The sequence below is a fragment of the Magnolia sinica genome, chromosome 4 (assembly GCF_029962835.1).
Source record: "Magnolia sinica isolate HGM2019 chromosome 4, MsV1, whole genome shotgun sequence".
NCBI lineage: Eukaryota > Viridiplantae > Streptophyta > Magnoliopsida > Magnoliales > Magnoliaceae > Magnolia > Magnolia sinica.
The window spans coordinates 113,694,121-113,707,550 of record NC_080576.1 but is presented as its reverse complement, the minus strand read 5'-3'; positions in this window follow the sequence as shown (position 1 = coordinate 113,707,550).

The window sequence follows — 13,430 nt, the reverse complement described above, 5'->3', positions numbered from 1 at the left end:
GAGGTATATCCTATTCTCAAGTGGACCACATTACAGGAAACAGTGTTGAATGAGCGTTGACCATTAAAAACCTTTCCGGGGCCATAATAGTTTTGGATCAAGATGATCTTTTTTCGTCTTCATCTGGGCCTGTATGACCTAATCAACAGATTGGATGTCAAATAAACAGTACAGTAGGCCTTAGGAGGATTTTAATGGTGGATATCCAATCACTATTTATTTTCGTGTGGTGTGGTCTACCTGAGATCTATATCCCTCTCATTTTTGGTAATAAGCCCTAAAATAATCTGTAAAAATGGATGAACGGAATGGATGAAACAAATACATCATGGTGGGGCCCACAGAGCACCGTCTTTAAGCCACCGGGCTGGTGGCAGGGGGAGCAGCCAATCCGTTTCCATTTTCTGCATAACCGTCCATTTAACGGCCGCTGATTCGATTGTTAGAACCACTCCATCAATGTGAATTAAAGTACGCTCCATCAGAATGGGGCACATGATTTGCACGGTCTGGATTGATGGATGTATGACATTTCTACATGGAATGAGTCGCCACCAATGAACATGGCATAGAAATCTTTCATCAGAGGGCCCAGAGCCATCAACCAGGCGTCCGCCCGACGGCTTTGATCAGTGCACGCATGCCGCGATGAATCGACACCATTCAACATGTTATGGTACGCTTGCAGCTCAGGCAGGTACCTTTTGAGGTAGAAAGTACGGAAAGCTTTTATGATTATGAATTTATGATATTGATACGACTACGGAATGATACGGTGCAGTCCGGAAGAACTGGGATATAGTAGGTCATTCTCTCTGCCGTTCACGTGGCAGGGTGATACAAAAATCAGGTCCGTCCATATGTAGCTACATAGGATGGATGGCTAATGCCTCAAAAATAATTTCTATCAGACAATCATACTCTTATGATCTGTGGCTATTAAATGTACGGTGAGAAAATAGTAGAAAAAGTAATGGATAGGATCGTCTCTTGTGTTATATTTCTAAGCCACCCATCCTGTTGCCGGTACTCAGTGGACTAGATTAATACATCACCATGCCACGTCTCCTGTGCACAGATGGCTCACGACCGGCTCTACAGTATCATCTTAGCCATTCAACATCCGCAGGGATGCATAGCTTTGACGGTCTGGATCTCGCGAATATATTCTCAGTGTGTGAAGGATGCATAGTCCCTTCATCAAAACAGGCCTATTTAGTAGATCAAGCAAACATGGATTTGCGCGGATCAACGGCTACCCCTGGCTGCGGAAATAGGGGCCGATAAAACACGCCATGTGTGCTTTCCTGGTACCAACCTCGGTGCAGGTGAGGCAGTACCTAATCCGCGTTCCCGGCTCGCACGTGGTACCGGTAGTGGATTGCGGCCCTAAACCGTGAAACCCACCTATATCTGTGTATTATATATCCATGCGGTCCATTTATGTTTTAAGATCATTTTAATTCACCACCACAAATATAAAGTCGATCCAATTCTCAGGTGAGCCATACAATAGGATACACACATACACGGAAACGCTCCCTGCAAACCAGTTCGTAGGTATTACATACGAACTTTTTTGAGAACCCATCATACGTGATGTGAATCTAAAATTTGAACTATTTATGTGAAGCATCACCTCGTGAAACCCCCCAGGCCCAAGTTTTACTTTGATGGCCCATGAAAAATGAAAACAGTTTCCTCCTTTGATTTGCATTTCTCTTTGCTATTGCCCATCAAAATTTTAAATCAGGGAAAAAATTTGTCACATGGAGTTTTATGGGATTCGACATGTGTACAAAGGTGCACACATGCGTAGGTGCACAGGGGAGCATGACTCTCTCTCTCTCTCTCTCTCTCTCTCTCTCTCTCTCTATATATATATATATATATATAGTGTGCGGGAAAAAGGTTCTATGCAGGCCCCAACGTGACGTGTGTTGACCATCAATACCGTGCATTGGATAGGAACTCTTTAAATTATGGGATATTCCAAAAATCAGCCATATATGGAACTCAAGTGGGCCATACCATCTAAAATCATGCCATCTCATGGGAACTTCCCATGAGGTCAAGCTGTGTGGGCCCCACTGTGATGCGTGTTGACCATCAATACCGTGCATTTGATAGAAACCCTTTAAATTATAAGACATCCCAAAAATTAGTCGTTTACGGAACTTAGGTGGGCCATACCATCTAAAATCATGTGAAGACGTGACTAAAACATATAAAAATACTTGGTGGGTCCGACTTGAAATTTGAATACATCTGAAACTTGGTCTGAACCCTCATCCAAGTGGGACACATATAATGGATGGGCTGGATTTGTGAACCACATCTCGATGGCCCAAAAAATGATTATGAATGTTTTAACGGAGGGTAACCCCTCTCAACTTTTGTATGTGGTGTGGCCTACAAAAGTCACGGAATGATTTGATTTTTAAGACCCAGGACACCATTAAATAGTGCATCTGACTGATGGGGTTGATGGTCGCGTGGCCTGTATATATATATATATATATAGGGCCGAACCGTCGGCTGCACCTAATCCGTTCCCCCACCTACCCCGGTTGCGTGGCGCGGCTTCGATGGATCCCCCAGTTCACCTACCTCGGCCCCCAATTGTGGGGACTACCATGATGTATGTAACTTCTATCCACTCTGTTGATCCGTTTTTACAGATTATTTTAACCAATTATCCCAAAAATGTGGGGACCACACAATAGAAAATAGAAAACAGTGGTGATTGAATATCCACCATTAAAAACCTCACTGGAATATCCAACCTATTAAAAAGGTCACAAAGACTTGTACGAAGGGACCACATAAATATCAGTTTGATACAAAGCATTTGTAGCCCACAAAACTTTCTAATAATCATTCACCACTGTTTCTTGTGGTGGGATCGACTTCGACATTTGGATCTTCTTTACTTTTTAGATCATGACCTAAAATGAGCTTTAAAAAAGATGGACGGCATGGATGTAAGGATCACAGTGGGACCCACTATCAGGGATCCACCTAAGCGTGGAGACGCGTAGAGATGCGATTGATGGACTGAACGTGTCGCACATCTGCGTGGGAAGAAAGGTTAAGCTGGCCGCTCCGCGACATTTGGAGCCGAGTGCGTTGCCTACGACATCCCACGTGACCCAATGCGGTAAATCGGAGTGCGTACAGCGTAACCCATTACGCTTTATCATAGTGGGTAAACTTTGTTGGGCCCACCAGGAATGTATATGACTTATCGACGCCGTCCATCCGTTTTTTCAGCTCATTTTAGGGTTGAACCCAAAATTGAAGCATGTCCAAAGCTCAAGTGGACCCGACATAGGAAACAGTGGGGATAATGATATCCACCGTCAAAACCTTTCTAAGGCCCAGAGTAATGTTTATCTGTCATCCAACCTGTTCAGAGGGTCGGTCAGACATGAATGAAGGGAAAACACAAATATCAGCTTGATCCAAAACCTTTGTTGCCCCTTTAAAATTTCAATGGTTGGTGTTCAATTTATAATCTCCTGTGGTGTGGTCTATTTGAACTTTGTATATGCTTCGATTTTAGTTTCATACCTTCAAATAAGCTCTGAACGGGGTGGATAGGACACATAACTCACGGTGGTTTTCACAAAGTCCACGCAGTACACTACATACAGCACGCAGTCCGATTTCCCAATTCGGATGACCTCCTTTATTTATTTATTTTTCCCCCCTTAAATCCTGTGGTACGATTCACTTGAAATTTTAGATCAGTCTCATTTCTTGATACACGCCAAAAAATGAGCGGTAAAAACAGTTGGCCATGATGGGCTCCACATAACATAGCTTAGGCTGGAGATATTTCCGAAGGACGTGGCTTGGCTAGTGACCCCAACACTCGCCAGTTAGCAAGTGTCAAAGATCCGTGGGTCCCGTATCATGTGTTTTATTCTGACCATCTGTCCATTTTATTAGCTCGTTTTTAATGCTGGATGTTCAATGAATATTGTTTTCCTGTAATGTGGTTCATGTCTCAATTCTGAGCCTGTACACTAAAATGAGATGAAAAAATAAATGGACTGCATTGGTAGGGCTGAAAGTTAGGCAGGTTGAACCCGGCCAACTTGGCATTGGGTTGAGCTTAGACAAGATGTATCGAGTCCGATCTCAAGGTTGGGCTAAATAAACACTAACTCAATAAATCTTGGGTCGGGCTTGAGTTGAGGTCTTGGGTTACCTGGCCCAGCCGAACCTGATTAATATATAAGTCATTTGTAAATTATAATTGAGTATGGATAGTATGTGTTGAAGACATATGAAATTTCGGTGTTATCAGGTCTCATTGGTCCACATCATTTCCAATAACTCATGATAATAAGAAATGTTGGATTTCTCTCTCTCAAATAGATTGTGTGCTACACAACATGACTTTTAAATGAGTAGTTGTCCAATATTCTAACTTATTTGTTTAGAATAAATGAAGTTCTTTACTATATATAACTACATATATAATTGATAAAATCATAAATATAAAATATGAAGACATGTATTAAAATATAATAAATCAATGAAATCATTAAAATATTAACATGTATCCACCTAACCAACCCGACCGAACCTACTTGGGTTGAGAATTCCCAACCCTAGGTTGGGTTGGGTTGGGTTGGATACCAACCCGATAGACGTTCAGCCCTAGGCATTGGTAATGCGGATATGTCATAGTAGGTCCCATAGAGCTTTGACACCAGCGAGTTGGCTGGTGTTGTTGTCACTAGCCAAATTGTGTCCATTTCTGAAGGCAAGCACTGAGTCAAATGGCCGTTCAATGGTTGGTGAGGTCCAATGGTTGGTGAGACTTATTAAAATATTCATCCATATTCAAAGGACAAAAAAAATGTCAAAAAATCATATGGTTGAATACTCCGCACCAATAGCATTTCATTTCAGATAGTCTCTGACCTTGGACATCATATCAACGGTTCAAATCATTGAAAGACCACCCAAAATCCAACTGCTGGGGTTCTCATATTTTGGTATGTACGGTAACAAACCTGGTCTGGGGCACACGTGCAAGATACAGACCACATGGGTACATTGAATGTGAGCTCGTGAGCTGGTCGGCGTGATTATCTGGGCTGGGATAAGTTTGCAGTGGATGAGATCTGCTAGATGAGTAGCCAGGATCTCACACGTGCCATGAAATCGGTGGCAGCCTCGCTTCCACACCTATTCCAGCGGCTTACAAGTCGAGGCTTGTTGTGATAGGGTACTCTACATCGGCGCTTCTTCATGGGAGCGAATTAGGTGCGGCCCTTACCGTAGGGGCTCTCTTAATGTATATATTCTATATCCACGCCATTCATCCGTTTTCTTCCAGATTATTTTATAGCATGACAGCAAAACTTAAGTAGATCTACTTCTCAAGTGGACCACACCTTAGGAAGCAGTTGTGATTGTCTATTAATGAACCACAAAAGTTTTGAATCAAGCTTTTATTTATTTATTTTTCTTCACTAATGTTCATGTGACGTTATCAATAGGTTGGATGGCAAATAAACGCTAGTGAAGAATGTTCCATTGAAAGTCTTTAATGGTAGGGTTAGGGCTGTTCACAGGTCGAGCTAGCTCGAAATGCTTGCTCGACTCAGCTCTAGTCAACTCGGATTAACTTGGCTTAAAAGATCGGCACAAGCGAATCAAACTTGTTTTCTGAAGCTCGAGTTGAGATCGAGCCGAATTCAACCATGGTGCATTTCAACTTGAACTGGATTTGACTCAACTCAAAGAATATATTTTAATATTATATATATGTGTGTGTGTGTGTGTGTGTATTAAATATACAAAATATATATATATATTAAGTTAAAAAACTTTAAAAAGTTAAAACTTGAATGTTTTTACTTTTTACTGAAAAACTCTATCCGACCAGCATGACAACTCGACTACCGGAGGCTCTCTGCTCGACCGACTACTCCTCTCTATCTCTCTCTTTCTCTCATTTTCCTAATTTCTCAAAGCAACCGCGCAGCCCACTCAATGACTTCGAGCAACCCGCGCCCACTCCATGATATGTGAACAAGCTCGACTCGACTCGAACTCAACTCGACAACTTTAGCAAACAAGCCAAGCTTCGATGTTGAGCTCGAGGGCGAGCTCAAACTCGAGTATAGCATGGATGAGTCGAGCCAAGCTTGACCCACATCAACTCGACTCGGCTTAATGCACAGCCCTAGGTAGGACATTCGATCATCATTGTTTCCTATGATATGGTCCACCTGAGTTTTAGATCGGCTTCATTTTTAGGTTCATGTCTTAAAATTATCTAGCAAATTAAAATAGAATAACAACATAGATGTAAAATACATACATCAAGGTAGGCCCCCAGGCAAGGGGCCGCACTATCTAGGGTGAGTCCAGGCCGTGCCTAATTGGCTCCCCTTCATCTGCATCTACGAAGTCATTTACCAAGAGTAAATTTTAATCACTTGCTTATACAGTATTTAATTGTGTGGGACATAATAACACACCACACGTGTAACTCATCCACGTATGTGAGTCCCATCATGATGATGGGATGCCTCAAATACACCCTTTGGATAAGATGCTTGGACCACTTGACCTTTGGCTAAAAGACTAATATAGGAAAAGAAAGAAAATCACTTAGTCAAATAAGGCCAACACATCCACTATTACATTGCTATAATTCCATGCTTATATACATGATTCTCTAAAGGTCCAAAATAAACATAAATTTATAATTATATGATTGTTTAACATACAATTGTACACACCTTTTGTGAGTGAAATATAGACTTTAAAATTCCTATTTGTATTGTACTTCTTGTTGGGAACGCAACAAAATCTAACATGACTTGTTGGACGCCAAAATAACCTTAAATAGAATTAAATAATGCAATAAAAAAAGAAATTTCAAGCGATTACATATAACACATGAATGTGTGAAAAATACTTATAAGAAAAAATCATGGTACAAAATGACTAACAATCCATTATATCAAAAAGTTACAACAGATGGAAGTGTGTGTGTGTGTGTGTGTGTGTGTGTGTGTGTGTGTGTGTGTGTGTGTGTGTGTATAGGGAAATGCTCACCTGCGCACCAGTTAGTGCGAAACTGGTGCGAACTTTTTTGAGAACCCATCATATGTGATGTGGTTCCAAAATCTGAACTGTTCATTTGAAGCAGCACCTCGTCAAACCCCCCAAGCCCAAGTTTTGCTTTGATCTAAAACTTTGATGGGCCATTAAAAATGAAAACAGTTTCCTCCCTTGATTTGCATTTCTCTTTGCTATGGCCTACCAGAATTTTAGATCAGGGTGAAAAGTTGCAACATGAGGTTTCATGGGATTCCGCATCACATGGACCGTTCAGATTAGACACCCATGACACGTGTGCAAAGGTGCACAGGTGAGCATGACTCTCTCTCTCTCTCTCTCTCTCTCTCTCTCTCTCTCTCTCTCTCTATATATATATATATATATATATATATATATATATATATATATATATATAAAACTTGACTTTCTCTGTCTAAAAACCCTTGACTCTTAACTTCTCACATTGTGATTCTTCTCTATCAAAATTACGTAATTAACATGGTATATATACCCCGTACACATTTAGAAACAAAATACGCACTTAACATACAAATTGTGTATATTGCCGATCAAATCAACAAGACTCGACAAATCATCGATCGAATTGACACTTTTGTTGATTGAATTAACAAAGTCCAAAAAGTTGAAAGTAAACTTGAATTTATTAAATTTTCTCAATCAAATTGACAAGGTTGTGGTTCGAATTGAAAATCAGATTTTAACACATAAATTAAAGGTACTAGATCAACACTAACATCTTCCCTTAAATTAGACCTCACAAAATTATTACTTGATTTATCATCTTCTATCTTATATAGGGGTGTACACGAACCGAGCTAGCTCGGTTAGCTCGCTCGACTCGACTCAAAAAAGCTCAATTCGACTTAGTTTAAAGCTGAGTTCGAGCCGAGTCGAGCTAATTTTTTTAGCTCTAAAATGAGTTTGAACCGAGTTTGAGCTAGCCTCAGCTCGACTCGACTCGGATTGAACCCAGCTCGCATCGAACTCGGATTGAACTAGTTCGGTGACTTGGTTACTTTGATATTGATGTTGCTCACGAAGTGTTTAATGAAATGACTCAACGAAGTGTAGCTGGTGGCAAGGAAGGTGTGTATATGAAACAAATATCCCTTTTTTTTTTTTAATGTTGTTTGGAAGGTATTTGGTAAAATACTTGAAAAAAATTTGTTGCTGTTTTACAGACAATGAGATTTTGAGGGTGCAGTCCAGGTGTTTGTGGAAATGTCGCATAGGAAAACTCGGCTCGATTTTGGCTTGAACTCGGCCTGAACTAGCTCGAGCTACTGACCAAACTGAGCCGAGCTGAGGTCACCTAGTGGTCGAGCCGAGTCGAGTTAAGGCTAGCTCGACTTGGTTCAGCTCGATGTACACCCCATCTTATAAGACTTTTAGCTAAATTTGCATCTTGTCTTTAGGAATGTGAGAACTATATCTAGTGATCTCATCATTCTTATCCAATTTAATATGTTGAAATTCAAATTTGGGATAATAAGTATCCTTTTTGTTCATTATCTATAAGTAGTTTCAATATTGGATTTTAAATTTGAAAATTTTCCAATTCTAATGTACCTTGATGCTTCATGAGATGCGTTTCAACAATAAAATCACACACACACAAGAAATAAAATAAAATAAAATAATAATAATAATAATAATTCATAGCATTCTAGTTATATATAGAGGTTTTCAAGCTAAATAGGATATTTCATTCTTGTCCTTTTCTTTCATTCAACTCTCTATCACAAATACATATGATCACCCTTTTCATTCTTTTCTCCGAAATTCATGTAGTTGAAGTTCAAAATTTTAGAACATACAAATTTGAAGTCATCTTGGATTGACTTTTTTATGTTTTGAAAATGGTCTTGGATTGACATTTTTTTTAATGTACTTGTAAATATTTCCTACTTCCCCATCTTTAAAAAAGAAAACAAAATTTTCAGTACATTAATGTTATTTTTTGTCATTGTTTCTTTGTTTACCACGGCATGTGAAGTACCAAATCTCATTCAACTCTTTAAATTTGAACTTAGTAATTTTATGTTTATAGAACTCATCTATTTCAAAGTCACTTATCCAATAGTCCAGGGGCTATTGCGAAAAATCACTTTTTAAATAAAGTTCATTAAGTTTCTTCCAAACTTAAAATGGTTAAATTAAATTTTCTACATGTATCTACGTCTCTTATACACCATCTTTTTCAAAATCATAAGTACTCTCTCAGTTATTCTTTTACACATCTTCTTTAAATAGTCATTCTTGGCATCTTGACTCATCACTACTGTGATAAATGTCTTGACACTTTGAAAAAATACCATTTCGTCTCCTTTGTAGCAGTGACTACTAGCGAATCTAAACTTTCATATTTTTAATTTATTGATCTATGTATCTAAGATGTATTAGAAAAAAAGAAAGAAAGAAAAGAAAAACACTGAATTGCAACTCATGCGTACCAAAACTGTAACATATATGTGCCAAACAGTCAAAGAATGCTTATTTTCACTTTGGCTCTTTTCACCAAGAAATCTTTACCATTGATCTGATACCACTTGTAGGCCCTTTCAACCCTGAAACTACTTTTCATGAGAACATTTTGAGAACTCATCTCCCGTTGTATGTGCCGAAAATCGGAACGTTATGCATCATCCCGCGAAAACCTCATGCCCAACTTTTACCATCTTCCAAAGCTTTGGTAGGCTATGATAAAGAGAGAGAGGCAAATCAAGGGAGGAAATTGTTTACTTTTGCCATGGCCTATCAAAGTTTTGGATTATATTAAAAGTTGGGCCGTATGAGTTTAATGAGGTGCTACATCATGTGACCGTTTAGATTTTGCACTTATTTCACATGAGATGAGTTCTCAAAAAGTTCTCACAAATTCTCATGATAATTGATGCTCCAGTGTGTGTGTGTGTGTGTGTTTGTGTGTGTGTGTGTGTGTCACCTATGTCTAATAAGTAACTCTAAAGACTCCAAAACAATCATGACTCTTCATATGTCTATATGAATGTGCAACATAGAACTCTACTAAATTCATAATAATAATAATAATAATAATAATAATACTAATAATAATAATAATAAATGTCTAGATTTACGTTGTGGTCATGGTGGTTGGATCTTTGATTTTGGAGAGTCCATCTTTCATAGTGAGACCAACATGTTGGATGCCATACACACCACATTGCCCCATAAGCAACTATGGGTGACAATGGGTTAGTCTTGGCTCTAATACAAGTAATCCACACTCATATCCACCAATGGATACTACACCCCCACGCATGCATGCCCAAGCTTCAAATGGGCAACTGTACCTATTGCAATTAGGTATAGAGTATCCATTAGAGTATTAATACTCCTTTATCGTTTAAGAGCCTGTTAATTTGTAACTAACATGGAAAAGAAAATAGCATTTCTCAAGAACCTTATTTCTCAAAAATTGTGAAAAGGAAATGTAGTTTTCTTCATTCATTTTTCTACAAGATTTTTCTAAAAATTTTGAATCTATTTTTAAATTTCTTATATGGCAAAAATAAAATAAAAAATAATTCCGAATAGCTATTGGCATGTGTCATATTAGCACATTTGAGATATATAGAACACTAGAAAATGAACACTTCCAAATGTGGCATACACAACCCATGTGAGGTGCTTAGAGCTGTATGGTGGTGCACATGGCACATCTAGTAAGAGAGACACATTGGTATACTTCACATGTGGACTAAGGTTGGAATTTATGCACATAGACACATCTTGCCATAAAAGAAGGAATTGATGGACAAAGGCACATGTCACATTGGCATCTATAAGTTGTTTTGCACATGTTGGGTGCAAGGGACATAAATTGCCAGTAACCCCTGATTAAAAGGCCCCCTGTAACCGCTAATGTGACCCAATGAAAAGACACGACACATTCTTATTAGATGTTGGGCCGGTAATGAAAAGCAAAGATTTCTTTATGTGAAATGACAATGTTGCTATTTTCACTGTGGGATCTGCATTTGACACGCACATGATGATGTATTGGCATTATCCAAATCATATAATATGTAATACCAATGTCCATCTTCATGCCATTATGGGGACCACCATATGTAGGAGACAAAACGGATAAAATGACACGATGGTACAAATCATAAGGACCAAATCAAGTTAAGTGATACATTGACAAATGTAGAACTTGTGAGCCATTGAAGGAGGAGAGTAGCATATTTGGGTTTAACTCTAAAAAAAATAAAATATTTTCCTTCAATAGTGGAAAAATACTTTTCTAGAGGTGAATTTTATTTTCCACAAAAAAAAAAAAAAAAAGCTTCACAAATAATAAAAAATTAATTTCATAGGAAATGTTTCCTTTTCTTTTCATGATTCCAAATAGGTCCTAACATTTTGAGGAAAAAGAAAATCTCACCCCTTCAACTCCCAAAGGTTTCTATTTTGATACTTGGACATACTATCACGGTTGATATGTAGGTTCTTGGAACTGTACTTCAACATGGAGTAACTTAAACTAAACCATGCAAATTAGGGACCCACAATAAATAGGCTATCACCAAAAATCAAATTGGTTTAAAATTCTAGCTCTTACCACCCTCCCTTCTTTTTTTTCTTTTTTTTTGGTATTTGGTCATTGGATGGTTGTAAATGGTCAACCATCTATACAAATGGTGGCCTACAGTTTGGATGCAGTTTGAGAAACTTGTATGCCGTGGGTACTCGATCCATTATTTGCCAGAGTATCAAAGTTTATACCTGCCACTTTTCAACTCCCCAAGGCACTCAGCATGTGGGGCCCACTATGGTGTGTGTGTGTGTCATCTAAACCGAACATCAAGCGAAACCCACCTTGAAGATGTGATGCCCCAAAAATAAGGACGACCAACTTAGGTAACAATGTCCAACCACCAAAGACCTTCGAATTCACATGGTGGCCCACATAATGCTTCAATCCCCCTTACGTTGGGGGCATCTCATTTTCTCGATGAGTTGACCATGTTGGACAGGTTGGATGGCACACGCAGTGCCTTGTAGGACAGGTATACCACACGCGCCCCAATTATTAATCGGGTTCAAATTAATAGCCAGACCCATTTAGCTACACCCAAGCCCATCCGACGTTGGGTGCCACCGGTATCAGCAACACCCAAGAGAAACCAGCTGCCCTCAAGGAAAATTAAACATTTTCATCCCTCATCAAAAAAACAGTTTCAGCTCTTATTGGTTTCCAAACATTTCCATTCGCAGTTGATGGTCGACTCATCGACCTTTATTCCAAAGCTCCATGATCGATTCTTTGCACCATCTCGTTGTGAAAGCTCCTCCCAGTCACCACAACAGGCGTAGATTGCACACGGCCAAATGCTGCAATGCTTGGACAATCAAATCCATGCAATTAAGGTAATGCAAATTGGGAAATAACATGAGTTGCCTCTTTTGAATGGTTATGCTCATCCAAAATGGCTATACATTTGAGTCCATGTGGAATCCTCATTCAGGCCCACCAAGATCATTGTTGGGCACAATTGAGCCCCCTTAAGTTCGGCTACTCTTATACGATGGACCACCATGATATTAGTGGGTCCTCTCAAGCCCCGCTTAAGTTTTAGTGTACACAGAATCTGTTCTACATCATACCACTTATCCGATAACCCTGATCTAGAGTTTTTTTTTTTTTTCAGAAAGCTACCTCCTTAATCAAATATGATTCTCATTCCAACAGATCTTGAATGGAGATCTTGAATGGGGAGTCTATTCCATGAAAAGGAGCCTTTACAAGACGTTCGGGCCAAGGCTATATGAGCAAGCCCAGACCAAGACCTATCATAAAAGGGGAAATATACGTATGGAACTGTACTCTAGGATTGGACGGAAAGACGGTTGGTCTTGCAAACCGCGCCAAGGCCCACCAAAGATAACCCTGATCTGAGTTGTCCAGGGCATCTAGGGGGTGTTTGGATGCAACATTGAATTGAATTGCAAATAATTGTTCAGAATAAAGCATTGGATTGGGGCTCCTAATTGCGATTTAGTGATGTAATTGCAATTTCAGTGCTACTAACTCAAAAACCAGAAAACTCAAATCTTTGAAGTAATAGTAAGTAAAACACACTGAAAATAATGGTCTATCACAAGTAATATAGCAAGTAGTATAAAGTGGAAACCAAACAAACCACCCATTAGATGCTGGTTAAAAGGAACACGGCTTAGCATCTCCCAGAAGAGGTTGTGAGTCGTGATGTCTCCCCCTCTATATATTTCTATTAAAGAGTTTCACAGGTGACTCTGCTCATGTCAGCATGAGTTGTGATCGAGTT